This window comes from Ursus arctos, unplaced genomic scaffold, assembly GCF_023065955.2.
Source record: "Ursus arctos isolate Adak ecotype North America unplaced genomic scaffold, UrsArc2.0 scaffold_6, whole genome shotgun sequence".
Taxonomy (NCBI): Eukaryota; Metazoa; Chordata; class Mammalia; order Carnivora; family Ursidae; genus Ursus; species Ursus arctos.
In genome coordinates, this window is record NW_026623078.1 from 35006576 (window position 1) to 35024121 (window position 17546).

Consider the following 17546-nt stretch of genomic DNA (forward strand, 5'->3'; position numbering starts at 1 on the left):
CTGTAAAATGGGGATATGAATACTAATGGTTTTCCGGTGTCACCAATTACATAAGATCAGGTCTATCAAGCATCTTAATGGTGCTTGGCCAAGAGGAAGCACTTAATAAACAGCAGGTGTCATTATGAGCTATTAATATACCTGATTTACCAATGAGTACACCGAGCCCTGGGTTACCCCTCGTTTTTCTTCTGATACTCTGTTACACATCTAATGAGGTTGAAAGGAGGAAAAAAAATAATTATCTAGTAATTGGATATATTAAAAACAGTCTCTAGAAAGTAATATCCTTTAAAGCTGACGAGAAAAAACTAGTGCATTTTGCTAAGAGCACTAGATTAGAGCTTAAAAATAAGCATCTGCTATTCATTATCAGTGAAAGTTGTGCTTTTTGAGTTTCTTTTTTTTATTTAAAGATCTTATTTATTTATTTAACAGAGAGAGAGACAGCCAGCGAGAGAGGGAACACAAGCAGGGGGAGAGGGAGAGGAAGAAGCAGGCTCATAGCGGAGGAGCCTGATGTGGGGCTCGATCCCATAACGCCGGGATCACGCCCTGAGCCGAAGGCAGAGGCTTAACGACTGCGCCACCCAGGTGCCCGTTTGAGTTTCTTATTAAGGAACAGCCCCTGAGCATGTGGTGCTATAAGTATGTGTCTAAATAAGTTGCATACTTATGGAGTTCAGCGATGGCTCCTTTAGAGAACACCCCAAATCAGAAACCACAAGACAGAGTCTCCCAAGACTGTCATACCAAAATTTTGACCAAATGCCAGTTCCCCTCTGTGCCTCACACTTGCTGCTCTCTGTGGACGCTGCCTCAAACGCCAGATTGCCTTGTGGCCTGTCATGCCACGCAAAAGTGCATTTCCACTATCAACTCCCCTAGTTGAGGTCAGATGTGAGCCGCCTTGGTGCTCGCCCTGGGGGAATTGCTTAATTGGGAAACCCAGCAGGCAGCAGTGCGGTTCACTGGGAGGAGAGGATGCCAACCTGCCTGCATGGTTTGAGGGACCCTTTCCTCGCTGCGCGCCGTTGAGTGCAAGACCAGACCTCTCTCCTCCCAGCCTGTTTCCTCATCTATCGATAAGAATAATCCCTCAGCTTTTGTTTTGCTTTGTTCTTTTGAAAGGGAAAATGGGACCAAGCATTTTGTAAAATACTGCACACATGCTTTGTCTCGTGCTTGTGAGTTACGATGATGGTGGTGGTGGTGGTCGCAACACGGGCTGCACACCCTGAGCTCTGCTGGGCCACCTAAGAGGATGCTTCTGTAGGGTCTTCCCGCTCCTGCCAGAGAATTCCTTCAGGATGAACCACTCTGTGGTTCATAAAGCGCATTTCACAGACCATTAATCTCTCAAGACTGTAAATAACAGAATCTGTTTTCAAATACATTTGGGAAATTCTTGGAGATCTCAGGACACGGGAGAGCATGAATGGCTCTGAGAAGTCCTTAGGAATCCTCGTTGTTGACATGTCGAACTCAGCACTTCTGAAACTTCTGACCCATAAGAAAATTAAGCATAAGTGAAAAACAACTTGATAAACAGCATTATTGCCTTCTGGTACATAATTTCTGCTCTGAAAGTTCTTTGCTAATTAATCTGTGAGACCAATTCCTTCAAGAAACTTAAAAATGTATTTGTTTTCAATATGGAACACTTGACGAATTTGTGTGTTATTCTTGGGCTGGGACCATGCTGATCTTCTCTGCATACATTTTTTTTTAATAACAAACATTTTTTATGGCACGTACCATATGCCAGGCACAGTTTTAAAAACTTTATATATAATTAATTGAATCCTCACACTAAACCAGGAAGGAGGAATTACTCTTTTTCTTAGTTTTCAAAGAGAAAGACCAGGCAGAGCAATGTAGGAAATTTGCCCCAAATCATACCTGACTCCTGCTAGTGGTTTGATTCCATGACGCCCTCTTTTCCTCAAAGAGCAATTTCCGGAGTATTTTTTCTCAATTAAATGATGCAAATAGTAATGTACAACATACTGTTTTCTCAAAGTAATTGAAATACTAATTTGTAGTGCATTCTTTTCATGATTTAAATAATTCAACAACTTTTTATTTCCAGACTTTCAAGACGGCTCTGGATCTAATTGAGATAAATCTTAAGGTGTCACAAAAGCAAGTTTGTGAATCATGACTCCTCCAGACTTGCACCCAGTTGCCCTCAGTGGAAGGTGAAGGCCTGTGTTCCTAGTCGCCCAGATGCTCATACAATACTCTCACAGTGCGTCAGACAACTTCACTAGATCCTGTTTCCAAGTATTTCTTAACTTAGCACGTTTGTGCTCGTAGATACTTATTACAAATACATCTTAAATGATTTTAAATTATTAACATGCAAGTGTGGCAGGAGGTCCCAGGGGAACCCCAAACCAGAACCCACAGACTCTGTCTTTGAAAACAGCAGGCTGCTAACCTCCTAGGTTATCAGTGTCCCTGAATGATATACACTGGACCTTTGGTTTTAGATGGAGAGGAATGTTGTTGGGTTTTTGTTTGTTTTGTTATGTTTCAATTTAGGGGCCCAGGGCAGAGATGAGGAAGAAAAGAGGAACTGAGGGGATCGATTTTGAGTCTCAGTAGAGAGAAGGATTAGGACGCTGAAGGAGCTATTCGCATGATTATTCTGGTGAAAAAAAAACAATGGTGAGCCCAGTGACAGCATGATTCAGGGCTGGGACAGGGTCATTCTGCAACCCGCACCCCACTCCTCCATGCACACTTACCGCCAAATGGCACGGTGCCGGTGCAGGGGGATGCTCCCGCGGGGAGACTGGGGGGCTTGGGAAAGCCGCAGTCTTACGGAGGATCTGGCAGTGGCGAGCTCAGTCCTGAAGGTCAGTGAGGCACTGCCCAGCTAGGGCTGAGAACTTAGAAAGGGGTCCAAATCTGACAGGCAGGGAGGGTTAAATTGTAATCTGGATAGTAATGTGACTTTGTTTATACTCAAAGGCTAATGGGACCAGGCAACATTCTAATTACAAATGAAGTGAAAGGTGTTAGGATATGATTTTTGCCACGGACTGAATCGTGTCCCCCCGAAACTCCTATGTTGAAGCCCTAACCCCCAATGTGATGGTATTTGGAGATGGGGCCTTTAGGAAATAGTTAGGTTTGGTTTGGTTTTGGGGGTTCTTTTTAGAGAGGGAAGAGAGAGGAGGGGGCAGAGAGACTCTTAAGCAGACTCCACGCCCAGTGCAGAGCTCGACATGGGGCTCAATCTCACGACCCTGAGATCATGACCTGAGCAGAAAACAAGAGTTGGATGCTTAACTGACTAAGCCACCCAGGTGACACAGAAGTAGGTATGTTTAAATGAGGTCCTAGACTGGGGCCCTCATGATGGCATTAGTGCCCTTGTAAGAAGAGACCCCAGAGAGCTGGTTCTCTCCCTCTGCTACGTGAGGGCATGTGGAGAAGGCAGCCTTCTGCAATCCAGGAACTGGAAAAAATAAATCTGTGTTGTTTAAGCCACCCAATCTACGGTATTTTGCTATGGCGGCCCAAACTGAGAAAATTCCTGTTTCGAAATCTACAGAATGTTAATATGTATCTCTGTAGGTAGGCTTTTCTGTTATAGATGCGTTCTGTTTCACAGCTTTTAGAATATATTTTCCTTTTCAGTAACTGAAAGAGCTAAACAAAAGGTTTTTACAAATGTTCCCACTTAGAAGGCCCCATTTTTATAGCATCAAAGATATTTTTCTATCTTTCAGTGACTTTTCTTTTTAAAATACCTTATTAATTATAAGTTAATGAGATCGGTAAGTGTTTTTAACCCAAATGGCAAAGGGCTTAGTTTTTCTGGTTAGTATCACATTTTTTTTAAAAGATTTTATCTATTTATTTGTCAGAGAGAGAGAGAGAGGGAGAGAGCACAAGCAGGGGGAGCAGCAGGCAGAGGGAGAAGCAGGCTCCCCGCTGAGCAGGGAGCCCGATGCGGGACTCAGTTCCAAGACCCTGGGACCATGACCTGAGCCGAAGGCAGACGCTTAACGACTAAACCACCCAGGTGCCCCAGTATCACCGTTTAACAAGAGCTTGGGTTTTCTGTCTGGAATCTTCCTTCCTGTTCCTCTCCTTTTTGAGATACTCATCAAATGAAAATGAAATGAAGAGATGGTTCATCTCTGCTGCAAGTTCACACTGTAGGGAACTGACCCTACCGAGCCTCTCACTGGCACATGAAACGCATGAACCCAGAACCCCCTGTTTAGGTCTTCTCCTTCATCTCCCCGTTATACAAAATCTCCAGAAGTGGGCCTGAGGCTTCCTCTGGCCAGTCTTGCAACTGTGGCCATCCCTCTGTGACCAGCCTTCGGGACTGCGGCGGGCGGATCGCTCACCCTCCTTGAAAGTACACTGGGCAACACAACTCGCTTCCTCAGATTTTAATAAAACGTACAACTGAACAAACTTTTCTTTTACCATCTAAAAACACTACAAAAAATGTACCTATTTGGGCTGTTTGGGGTTTGTGTTTGTGACATTGCATTCATAATTATAATACATAGTATATAAAGTCAAATTAATGTATTTTTTCCACTGGGAGGACAAACAAGTAATAGAAACAGAAAGATGAGTGGGCAGAATTTTTCATAGGGTTTAACACATGCCATAATTTTCGAAAAGCAGCATGTATTTGGCTCCTAAGGAGCTCAATTTGTCTTTACTTCTATGGGCGGTCACCCGTCACTGCCTCAGTCCATATGCTGTTATCATAATAAATACTGAAGCACTTCTTAAAATTTTTTATCAGAAGTACAGAGCCTCCAAGTATAGTTTTCTAAGAATCCACAGCTCGGAGTTAAGTTTTTGTCCTCTGTAAAATATATGACTCTCAGTAAATTTTCACACCCAGTCTTCAGAATCCGTTCAATGTTTTGCTGGTGTTAGTGAAGCAAACCCAAAAATGTTAAGAAACTCCAAGTATTCCTTAAATTGGTGACCCAAACCAAAATTTCTGCTATCAGCCCATGTTAAATTTTTTTAGTACTTAATTTGTGCCACCTTAGTGTCTAAAATTTCCACTCAAAACACAGACTTAAAACACACACACACACACACACACACACACACTTACACTCTCCTAGTACCACTTACTGCTGATTTGCAACATTTATGGAGTTTTTCTTCTTGAAATTTGACTAGAAGAATTAGTTGTTAAATCAATGTTATCTAATTGATAAATATTACTTTCTTTTATTCTTTGCCCAAAACTCAATCCTTGCTGACAAGCTCCAAAGCGCTTTTAGAATACAGGATATCCCTATTACATCCTACAGAGTTCCTGCCGTGACGTTCTGTTAGTAAGTACAGAGTAGACAGACAGGCTTAATAAGCTGAAGGGGACGAGAGTCTGCAGAAAGAGAAGTTTCACTAACAGTTCTTAGGATTTTATCATTATGAACTTAGATCCCCTTCACACACACACACACACACACACATGATTTTGCCTTACAGTTGTTAAACATTAAGAGTTTTCTACGCAAGGAGTGCCCGGGTGGCTCAGTCGGTTAAGGACCTACTCTTGATTTCAGTTCAGGTCATGATCTCAGGGTTGTGTGATGGAGACCCAAGTCAGGCTGGGAACCCACAAGACCATCCATATTGTTCTCTAGGAGGAATTTTCCTATTGCTTCCTCCATGTGTTTATTCATGAAACCTGGTCTCCAGGACCCACATGTTTAAGTGCGAGCCAGGGAGTAAGAATATGTGGATCGCGAATAAAGAAAGAATTGTGCAAGAGTAGACACTTCAATGCAACGGCTCAGCGGCACTTAGCTGCCTTTATTGCCTCTCCCTATGCTTGTGGCATTTAAGGAGTTAGGAGAGAAAACAGGAGCGGGTGCGGTGGTCTGTGCCCAAGTGGGGAGAAGACGACCTCAAGTGTAAGGAAACAGAGCAGCAGAGGGAGGGTGCGGTGAGAAGTGATTACCCTGCCCAGGCGGACAAAGTGAACCGCGGTAAGACAAAAAGTTGGGCTCAGAAACAGAAGGGGGAATTTTGAATGCCTATCACCCATAATTGAGGTGATACAGAAAGAAATACACACATAGGAGAAAGAAAGCCTAGAGTTGGAGAATCCGCTGGAAATGAACCTGGATTCAAGCTGTGGTCTCAGGGAGGGAAAGGAATTCTGAAAGAACAATGCAGCAATACTTGGCATGCCATCAGGTGGGGATGACAGTGCCCTCCCAGGGAGCGAATCAAGAATCATGCCCAGATTTCTTGCTCTAAAATGGTGGTTCTCAACTTCTAGCATGCATCACAGTTGCCTGGAGGGCAAGGTACCGCCACCGCTGCTGCTGCTCCAAGGATCCCACTTTGAGAACCACTGATCTAGAAGCCATTTGTCTTTGTTAATTGAGAAAGTTGGCTCCAACAGAGGACAATGGAGGAGAAAAGTTGCCTGTCTTCCAGTCTATCAAAAATCATGATGGGATACGCAGTATTCAGCGAAGTCAGCCAGGCTCTTTCAAATGATAAGAACTTTATACTTTTCTAACTAATTCAGGGTGTATATTAAACTCCTCCACTGAGCTATTCAGATTTGACGGTTTTGTTGTTGGGAATGGCTTGATGTTTTAAGGAAGTCACTGCCTACTGGAGAAACCATGGTCTCTCAAAATAAATTTCCCATGGGAAGAGCCCCATTGAGAAGAAAGGGAGCTGTTGTTTCCCCCCCCCCCCCCCGCCAATGTCAATTGAAATGTACAGGCCTCTGAAACCCAAATAAATGAGCAAATAAAAGATGAAAGCATACAGGAGATCATCGTTCAAATCCACAAAGGTGAAATAATTAAAAACTAGGTGAACATTACAGTGGTAATAATAAAACTTAATAGTATGTATTAATTATATAAACAAAGAAACTGTGTTCCTCCAGGGTCTACTCCATCATTTCGTAGTGAATTATGATTCACCCAAAATATATATATTCCAACTTCAGATCTAGGTTTAGATCAGTGGTTCTCAAACTTCAGCAAGCCTCAGAATCACGGGGGGGGGGGGGGGGCTTACTACAACACAGATGCTCGGGCCCCACCCACAGAGGGTCTGGCTCAGGAGGGTTAGACTGGGCTCAAGAATTTTTATTTCAAACAAGTTTTCAGGCAAAGCGGATGCTAATGGTTCAGAACCAGACTCTAGGAACTGCGGGTTTAGACCCAGAGTTCACAACTTAGCCATAGATTAGGATTATCTGGGGAGCTATTTCTAAAAGTCCCAATCCTTATACCACATCTCAAAACCATCCCAATCAGAATCTTTGGGGATGGAGCCCAGGCATCAGTATTTTTTTTTTTTTAAGTTCTCAGGTGATTCCAATGTGCGCCAAAGTGGTGAATTTCTAGTTAGATTAGTAGTTCTCCAACTTTGGCACATGTCAGAATCCCCTAGAAGACTTGTTAAATCCCAGAGAACTGGCCCTCCTTCTAGAGTTTCTGATTCAGTGAGTCTGGGTTGCACCCAAGAATAGGCATTTCAACCACGTTCCCACCAGCTGATGATGCAATTGATCTTGGAACCACGCTTTGAGAACCATGGGTTAGACTGACTTCAACCTGGCTGCACTTGGAATCTAATGGGGGATCTGGTATAAAATACTGAGGTTAGCCTCCGCCCTGAAACAACAAAAACTGGGCATCGGGATTTAATTCTTCTGGGATGGTGTCTGACATACGTGTGCTGTCATGCTCCCCACGTGACTCTAATGTGCGGCCAAGACTGAGAATCGCAGCGAAACCAAGCAAAGGGGACGACGCAATCAGTGCATGGGTCTGTCACCTGCAACGCTTACTGCTCATCTGGTTAAATATGACCTCTTCCAACTAAAACACATTCCTGCTTTAATCACTATATGCAACATAGATATCTTTGCTGAAGAAAAATACTACATTGAAATAAATGGAAGATTATGACAGTCATTTCTAAATTTGAGAAATAACTAGGTTAAGCCAGGAGGGGATTATCCCCCCTTTGGTTGCTATAAATACAACTTACTGTCTGAATTTTTTTTAATGTAACATGGTAACCCACCCCTTTGGTGATCTGTAGCTAGTCTTGTAAACAGAAACATTATAACTGTTATTATAAAAGCAGTGTCCTATAAATGAGAATTTATGCTTATATCTAAATAAACTTGAAACCTGATCAAACACCCTGGCTCCAGGAAAATAACTTTGGGTTTGGACAACACAAACCAGAGTAACGTTTTACTGCCAGTGGAAGGTTTTGAATATACAGGGTCATTTTTAATCATATAGTATGAGAATAGCTTGTCTGTTACAGACAGTAGAAGCTAAGATTTGTAAATGGGGTGGGGGTGTGGATGGGGAAGTAGCAAATGGAGTCAACTCTTAACTGGGAGCTTCTTGGTCAGCTCTATGATATCAGATCCATGTTTGTAAATGAGTACTTTCTACTTCAGTTTTCACTGGAAACAGTAATACTATTGTGTTTTAGCAGCTGGTTCACTACCATTCATGACCCTTCTATGCAAGGTCCAGATCTAAGACCCAAAAAACTTTAGAAATTTAGCACTGGAAAGGCTGAGAAACCACTTCACACCCACCCGAGTGGCTGTAATAAAGAAGACAATAGCAAGTACTGGGGACGATCTGCAGAAAGTAAAACCCCCATCCCATGCTGGTTGGGAATTGACCACCAGTTTGGAAGCTGTCAGTATCCTTAAAAGTTAAACACAAATTGGGACGCCTGGGTGGCTCGTAATCCCAGGGTCCTGGGATGGAGTCCCGCATGGGGTTCCTTGCTCAGCAGGGAGCCTGCTTCTCCCTCTGCCTGCTGCCCTCCCTGCTTGTGCGCTCTCGCTCGCTCGCTCTCTCTCTCTCTCCCTGACAAATAAATAAAATCTTAAAAAAAAATTAAACACAAATTGACCACACAACTGAGCAATTCTGCTCCTAGGTATTCACCCAAGAGAAATGAAAGCATGTTCACACAAAAACTTCCATGTGAATGTTTATAGTAGCATTATTCATAATGGCTAAAAGGCGAAACAATTCAAATACGCATCAACTAATGAATGGATAAACAAAAAGTGATTATAGTCCATGCGATATTACTCAGCAATAAAAAGGAAGTCTTGATATATATTACAGCATCGATGAACCTTAAAAACATGCTAAGGGAAAGAAACCAGTCACAAAAGTGATATATGATTCCATTTAGATGAAATGTCTAGAATAGGGAAATCTATAGGAGACAGAAAGTACATTAGTGGTTGCTTAGAACTGGGGAGTAGGGAAGGGAGAGACATAGAGGGAGTGAAAGCTAAAGGACCGGGGCTTTTATTTTTGTTTTTTAAGAGGATGAAAGTGTTTTCTTTTTTTCTAAAGATTTTATTTATTTGTTTGAGAGAGAGAGAGAACACCAGCAGGGGGGAGGGCAGAGGGAAGAGCAGACTCCACGCTGAGCAGGGGGGGGGGGGGGGCTTGATCCCAGGACCCTGAGATCATGACCTGAGCCAAGAAAGACGCTTAACCAACTGAGCTACCCAGGCGCCCTGAAAATGTTTTCAAATGGACTCTGGTGAATATACTAAAAACCATTGAACTGTCCACTTCAAATGAGTGAACTGTATGGTATGTGAATGATATCACAATAAAGCTAATATATATGGAATGCAACGCACTGGGTAAGGTCAGAAGCAAATTTCCATCAACCCATCTCTGAAATCAGTTTGGACAAGATCTCTGGACGTAAGCGGGCAGAGCTACTGACCGCGGGTTAAGGTAAGCTGGTAAGCCGGGTTTGGAGGTGCCGGCTCTCTCCCTCCTGGCGCCCTTGCTTGCGGTCGCTGCACCCAGGCCTCTGCCACAGCCCCTCGCCACAGCACGCGGCAAAGGCCGGGACCACTTGTGGCACACAGAATATAACCCGAGTGCGTTCCTTCCCGAGCCTGCACCTCCCCGCCCCCCCCTCCGCCCCGCAGATGTCAGTGGGGTGTCCGGCCCTCCTGGCGCGGCCCACGTTCCTAAACTGGGGGGGGGCGTCCCTAAAGCTGTCGCAGGGAGACTATCTGATGACCGTCTTTCTTCCCTCTCTCTTCCCCAACAAAGGGTAACTGGCCTGCCCCGTGACCTGGCAAGAGCTGAGATTCCCTAAACACGCTTTCCCCCTATTGTGTGCGGACGCTCCCAGAAGCAGAGGAGCGGCGGGACCCACTGGAGGGACGCTGGGGACAGGGAGGCCCCGGGCGCCGGGATCCCGCTGACCCTCTCCCGGGGCGGACAGCGCGTCGCCCGCCGGTCTGGGCGGGGCGGGAGGGGGGCGGGTAGTGGAGGAGGGGAGCTGTAATTGCGCCGCAGTCCTGGTTCCCACGCTCCTATTGTTGGCGACTTTGTTTCCAATTCCCATCACGTGTGCTAATTAGTTAGAGCTGCTGGCTGGCTGGGAGGCGTGTGGCTGGCCTAAGAGCAGAAAGATCACTTCCTGTAGGGAGCCGGGCAGGCTGAATAGTACTGGGGTTCTTTCTCCTTCTCCTGCGGGCCTCCTTCTCCGCCTCCCAGGAGGGTGGGAGTGGGAAGACAAGGGGAAGAAATGTTGATTGTGGAGCAAACGCCACTGAATTGCAAGAGCAACCAAAAAGGGGGGTGGGGGGAACTAAGGGCGGGAGAGGTGGACGAAGCAGGATTAAAGAAGTTCTCGTTAGGCTTCTAACCTGATTAAGAAATGCTTTACAAAATTACTTTCACAGTTTTGTTCAGTGAGTCTTTTCCAGAATGGGATAATAGACGAAAGGTATTTCAGTGTGTTCATTAAAAAAAAAAAAAAGTTTCCACACTGAATAAAACCAACACATGCATCAGTGTACACTAGGAAAGAAGGATGAAATATAGTTGAGTCTTGACTTTGGATTCCATCACCTGTCCTTGGACTCAAACTTCTGGGTTTTTTTGCACTTTGGTACTAAGCTCTTAGAAGGGGTGCAGGGAGGTGTTAGAGACCACTAACAGAGGACAGTAGTATGCTGGACAAAATAAATGGGCTCTATTAAGAGTACTTTCTATGTTTCTCAGCTTTTCATGGGGTCACAAGATTTAGTACTGCTTTGATTCTCACATGGAAGTCTCCACTTTGAAAATACAATATTATCCATACTTCTTCCCTATAAATAAGGGAAGGCTGGCTTTTATAAGGACTCACTGTATAGCTTTATATGCTGTAACAACAGGGAGAAGCTTCTGCCCTTTACTTGGAAAGCAGCAGCATGGTGGAGAAATAAGATCAAGGGTGACTTCATTCAACATGCATTCAGTGAGGATATCTTTTAGCATCTCATATGTGCCAGGCATTGGGCTAGGGCTGGAGATGGAGAGAAGAAACATCCAGAACCTGTCTTTAAGTAGCTTACGAATCTAGTTGAGGAGACAAATCAGTATGTAAACCCATAATTAAGGATGACTCAAAAGTGGAGGTCTGTATTAGGGACTGTGAGGGCCAGAGGAGGGGCACCAGATCCAGGCTGGGGAATTTGGGAAGGCTTCCTGGAGAAGGGATGACTCATCTGACACTTAAATGTCAAATAACACATGGCCAAGAGAAGAGGGCAGAAAAAGGCATTCTAAAAAGAGGTAACAGCATGTGCAAAAGGCCTAGGGGTCTTGACAGAGTATGAGGTGCTCTGCAAACAGGTGTGCACAGCTGCAGCACCGGGCTGGAGGGTAGGTGTGGATGAGCTGGAGGGGTGCAGATCATGAAAAGTCTGCTTGAGGATTTTGGACTTTTATCCTAAACACCATGAAAGATTTTAAGCAAGGGAGTAAGATCACCAGATTTGTCCTTTAGGAAGATAACTTGGTCAGTAGATTGAAGGGAGTCAGGCTAGAAGCAGGAAGAAGAGGTTGGGGACTAACCCAGTAAGAGACTGAAATGAGGAACAGCGTGGAGGAGATGGGTCAGGTTCAAAAGATATTGAGAAGGTGGAATTGGCAGAAGAGCTGGAGACCAGTGATACTTTGCCCTAAGCAACTAGGAAGAGTCACAGGACAGCTCCAAGTTTTTATCTTGTATGCCTGGATGAATGATGATGGGATTCCCCGGGACAGGCAACTTGGAGGACAAAGAACAGGCTTGAAAAGGAATGAGGTGATGAGTTTGGTTTTGCCCATGTTGTGTGAGAAGTGACTGTGGGGTATCCAAGTAGTGACATCTGAGAGGCAGATGGTTATGACTATGGAGCTCAAAGGGGGTAGGGTGGGCCTGGAGTGAACAACGTAGCATGGTTTGCCCGTCACTCACAGAGGTCACACTCACTGACAGTCTCTCTGCAAGTAGTTTCTAGATACACTGTTCCAAAAGGGACTTTGGAGGATTGTATGATCCCACTTATATGAGGTATCTAAAATATCAAATTCTTAGAAACAGAAAGCAGACGATGGTTGCTGGAGGTTAGTGGGGGATGGGAAGGAGAAAAGGGGAGTTGTCACTTAGTGAGTATAGAGTTTCAGATTTGCAAGATGAAAAGTTCTAGAGATCTGTTTCATAACGATATGAATTTACTCACCAGTGTACTGAACTGTACACTTAAAAATGACTAAGGTGATAAATTTTGTTGTTTTTTAATCACAATAATTTTTAAAAGGGGACTCGGGGGAAAGGAGATAGCAACCCTACCAGCTCCCTTTGGACAGCACTACGATAAAATCCTCTTACCTTCTGCTAGTGCACTCTCTACCACTGTTGGTGGGAAGGTTAAGTTGGAACAAACATTTTAGAATAGACAATATGAATCAAGAGCCTTAAAAATGCTTATGCCCTATGACCTACATAGTCTACTGCCTGAAATCAGTTATAAATAAGAAACCAAAAATATTGGAAGAAAATATGAAAATGTTAGATATAATTTTTAAATGAAATATTCAATAATAGAAAAACAAACATAGTGAAATACCATACAACTGTTACAAATTTTTACAAAGAATTTACAGCCACATGGGAAATATTTATAAAGGTTAAATGACACAAAATTCAGGACACAAAATTGTATCTGTGCTTTGATGACAACTATGTCAAACACAATCTATACCCAGAATAAAAGCCTGGAGGAAAATATACTAAAATGTTTATAGTGGCTATTTCTGGTTGGGACCATTGGTGATTTTTTTCCCATATGCTTTTCTATATTTTCCAAATGTCCATATAAAGCATATATTTTTTTATAATGGGAAAGTAACCTATATAAATGCCATCTCCTTAATTCTTCTGCAAAATTTTCTATGATTCCTTCGACTTTAAAGGAGGTGATTTGCATTTAGTTCAAAGCTGCAATAGATTATTACATAACTGATTTAGAAATGTGTCAAAAGCCAAAGGGAAGGAGGAATAAGCATCCAGTAAAAATTTGGAAAGACTTTGAAAACTCCTCCATTTGAATATCCTTTTCCTTTTGCTGCTCTTGTGTGGGAAAGAGGAAGCAGGAGATCTTAGCATCAGGAAGGGATGTCGAACATTTTAGCTGATTATAAGTGCTAGAAAGGCAAATTAAGCCCTTCCCTTTAATTGGCTCTAATCGGTTAAACAAGGTAATAGACCACCTGTGGCTGAGATGGAGCCAAGTCTTGAGGAGCCCCTGAGACCACAGCTTTGGCATTGAGCTGCCCTGAGGTCAGCTGCGATGGGCTTTTGATTCCATATCAAGTTACTAAGACTATGCCACAAAGAAACATTCAATCAAAACCTGAGTGTATGATTTGGTTTAGAATATATTCATAAAAGGAAGAAAAGTATACCATTAGAAATTTTTAAGAAATTATTTTTTCCAAAAAATAATCAACAGCCAAGCAAGTAATGAGCATTTCCTATATGCCAGGGAAGCATTTCACATATAATTGACTTATTAACAAGCCTGTGGGGTAGATTCTGTTAGTATCATCATAATTATTCCCAGTTTGCAGACGAGGAAACTGAATCACAGAGTAAGAATGATTGGGTCACACAGCTTGTAGTGGTGCAGCTGGGACTTGAACCCAGACAGTCTGACTTCATCATCTATGTTCCTAACCACTATACTAGCTACTTCTCAAGAACTCGCTCGAGTTATGCTTTACTAGTTACTTGTGAGTTCCAAACACACCATAGGCTAGCCCTTGCATTTGGAGTAACTGTCTGCAGTACATTCCTACCTCCTCATGGTAGCATAATACTTGCAGAAGCAGCACTTGGGAAGTGAAAAAGCCCATTAAAGATTAATCAGCAATCTTAAAACCACCAGGTGCCATAAACACTCTACTCATGCACCATCTCATTTGAGCTTTGAGCATGACACTGAAATGAGTTAGTGGGAAGCAATGAAGCAAAAAAATGTTCACACGTGGTTTGGCCACAGTGTGGTAAGACCACCTCTACCAGAGCTAGGATGGAGTCTGGGCTGGCAATGGAGGAAGGCTCCTAAAAGAGGGTATAGCTTCTTGAGTCTGTACTCTTCTTGGCTAAGGATGTGTCCTCAGAAATTCTCCAGTGACCTAAGCATCCTTTGGACTCTTCCATGACATGAAAACAAATATGAGGATGCAAGTCTAAAAATGAGTTCATCATCTTCCCACCAAGGCAACTCTTCCTCCCAGATTCCTTTTTTTTTTCATGATTTTTAATATGTCTGTTTTTTAAAATAATTTTTATTTTGTTATATTAGTCACCATACAGTACATCCCCCATTTTTGATGCAATGTTCCATGATTCACTATTTGCATATAACACCCAGTGCACCATGCAATATGTGCCCTCCTTAATACCCATCACCGGCCTATCCCATTCCCCCACCCCCTCCCCTCTGAAGCCCTCAGTTTGTTTCCCAGAGTCCACAGTCTCTCATGGTTCATTCCCCCTTCTGTTTACCCCCCTTCATTCTTCCCTTCCTTCTCCTACCAATCTTCCTATTTCTTATGTTCCATAAATGAGTGAAACCATATGATAATTGTCTTTCTCTGCTTGACTTATTTCACTTAGCATAATCTCCTCCAGTCTCATCCATGTTGCTGCAAATGTTGGGTAATCGTTCTTTCTGATGGCTGAGTAATATTCCATTGTATATATGGACCACATCTTCTTAATCCAGTCACCTGTTGAAGGGCATCTCGGCTCCTTCCACAATTTAGCTATTGTGGACAATGCTGCTATGAACATTGTTTCTCCCAGATTCCTTAATCACTAGATGTCACTACCATTACCTTGTTGCCTCAGCTAGTGGACCACATCGTGGGCCCCCCCCCAATATCCATTCCACCTGACCTCACCCACCCCACCCCACCCCCCATGATTGTAAGTCCACTGTGGAAATCTCATCCCCCATGCTAGTGATTGATTGGTTTGTGGGTGGGCTGGTCTAAGTCAATCTAGACCAAAGAAACAGAAGAGGCTTGTTTCAGACATTTCAGAAAGAGAAGCCAAGTTTTTCCTCCCATCCCTTATGAACAAAAACCCGTTACTGGGTGTGGCCATCTATTGATGTGATAGGAAGCCAGTGCTGTGAATGGCAGAGTAGAAAGGCAAGGAATGTTGGGCTGCAAACTCACCCTACAGTGGGTCCTAACCTTAAGCCTTCTGTTGAGAGAATACATGTCCTTTGTTTTTGCCAGCATGAGGAGGGGTGTCAGTTATTCGTGGTGGAAATCATCCCCACCGATCTATTTTGCACATCCGAACAATCAAGTCCAGTCTGTTCTCCTTCTTCCGTATTTCAAAACCCACATACCGCCCCCCACCCCCATTTCCAACTAATGATCCTGTTCAGGCCAGCACTGAGGTCTCATCTGAATTACTGCAAAGCCTTCTTTTACCAAAATCCCTTGGTTCATCTGAATAGGCCTCAAGACAAAGTAAGAAGAAGAATGTAAGAGGTTGAGGCTATGGTAGGCACAGCCAAGAATTTCCTCATCTGGTCATAGGGTGAACTTTGAAGGCTCCCATGCCTTGGCCCAACCCAAAAGGCATAAAAGGAAGCCGTGCTCCATTCTGGGCCCCTCTGACACTGTGGGCCTTGTGCTGAGTGGATGTTGAGACCAACTACCTGGTGGTCCTGTCACTTCACTCATATCCTTATCTGTGGTATATCTTGTCCAGGGTTTGTCTGCTGCCTTGGCAGTAATCCCAAATAACACAACCTCAGCTAGTCCAAATCATGGTTCTTGCCCGCCTTTGGGCCTGGACCAGCTTTGTGGTTAGCCCTCTCTTAGATAGTCAGTCGTATATACCCAGGCCACCAAGCCAGGAAACGCAGCTATTTCTGTCCATCCTAATTTCAGTTCAACTCTACAAACACTTGTTGAGAGCCTTCTCCATGCTGGGCACATGCTAAGTCTTAAAAAGGGCAGAGAGGGAACACGTCCTGCTTTTTCTACCCTACTATTTGACACACAGTGGTGCTCAAAAATATTTAAGTGAATCAAAGAAAGATAAAATAGTGAATATGTTTTAGTCTGCACTCCAGCAGCTCACAATTGATTGGAGAGATAAACCCAAAGTCAGGCTACCACAAGGCTCACTAGTATATAAAATACAAAAATAAAAATAACAACCCATGCTGACGAGTCCAGTAAGACTCAGGCAATGTTCTAAGAGCTGACTGTATTCTCTTATTTAATCTGCACAGCAACTCTTGGCATAGGCACTTGTGTTATCGACCCTTTACATAGGAAGAAATGGAAGCTCAAACAGGTCAGGAAAGTTGCCCAGAATCACACTGCTGGTAACATGAAGAAGATGAATTTGAGAATAGGGAAGGGAAATATTTGTTTAGCTGGGAATCTGAAAAAGCACCTGTGGAAAAATGGGTTTTGAGCTAGATCTTTGGGGATGAGTAGGTCTTCAATATACAGGTGGGGGATGTATATTCTAGATTACAGAAGAGCAGGAGTAAGGACTTCAAAGTGGAGATTACAGGGTATATTCCAAGGACAACAAATAGTCCCACATGGCTGAGTATAAGGGATGCCAAGGAGGTGGCTACGGTGAGAATTGAGACGGGATAGATGGTTGGTAACTCAATTGTGGAGGGTCTCTAGTGGCGCACCCAGTGTTCAGTCCTTCCTGTTTCAGTGCCTCGTTTGTTCTGGAATCTCCCATCCCTATTCAACCCAAGTACTTCAGGTGAGGTTTACCCAATACCTATGAGCAGGGTAGTCCCTAGTTTACTTAAGCCAAACAACACTTTCCATTCTTCTGGCCACAAAGATGGGTTCCAGGTTGGGCCAGTGAGCTACGCCTACCCAATCAAGTGAATCTCAGGATTCTTGCCCGGCATCCTGAGACAGCACTCTCTCCCTCTGAAAGTAGTCAGGGAAGTTTGCAGTCCTACAAGCTGTCGGCTTCTTGCAAGCTGGGGGCCAGCCTGCACCGCTACAGAATGAACCTGGCACCACCACGGAGGCACAGCGGGGAGACACAAAGAAACTCAGTCCTGAATCACATCACTGAGCCTCAGGATTAAACCATCCCATAGCCAGTCCTCCCATCTCTGGACCTTCCTGTGACATGAACCTAAAAAGTAGATTTTTTTA

At 43.8% G+C, this 17546-nt stretch overlaps 1 pseudogene; it reads right to left on the reverse strand.

The window, feature by feature from the left end:
• Positions 1–1649: 1649 nt before the first annotated feature.
• LOC113253105 (U6 spliceosomal RNA) lies at positions 1650–1749 on the reverse strand (annotated as a pseudogene).
• Positions 1750–17546: the final 15797 nt, after the last annotated feature.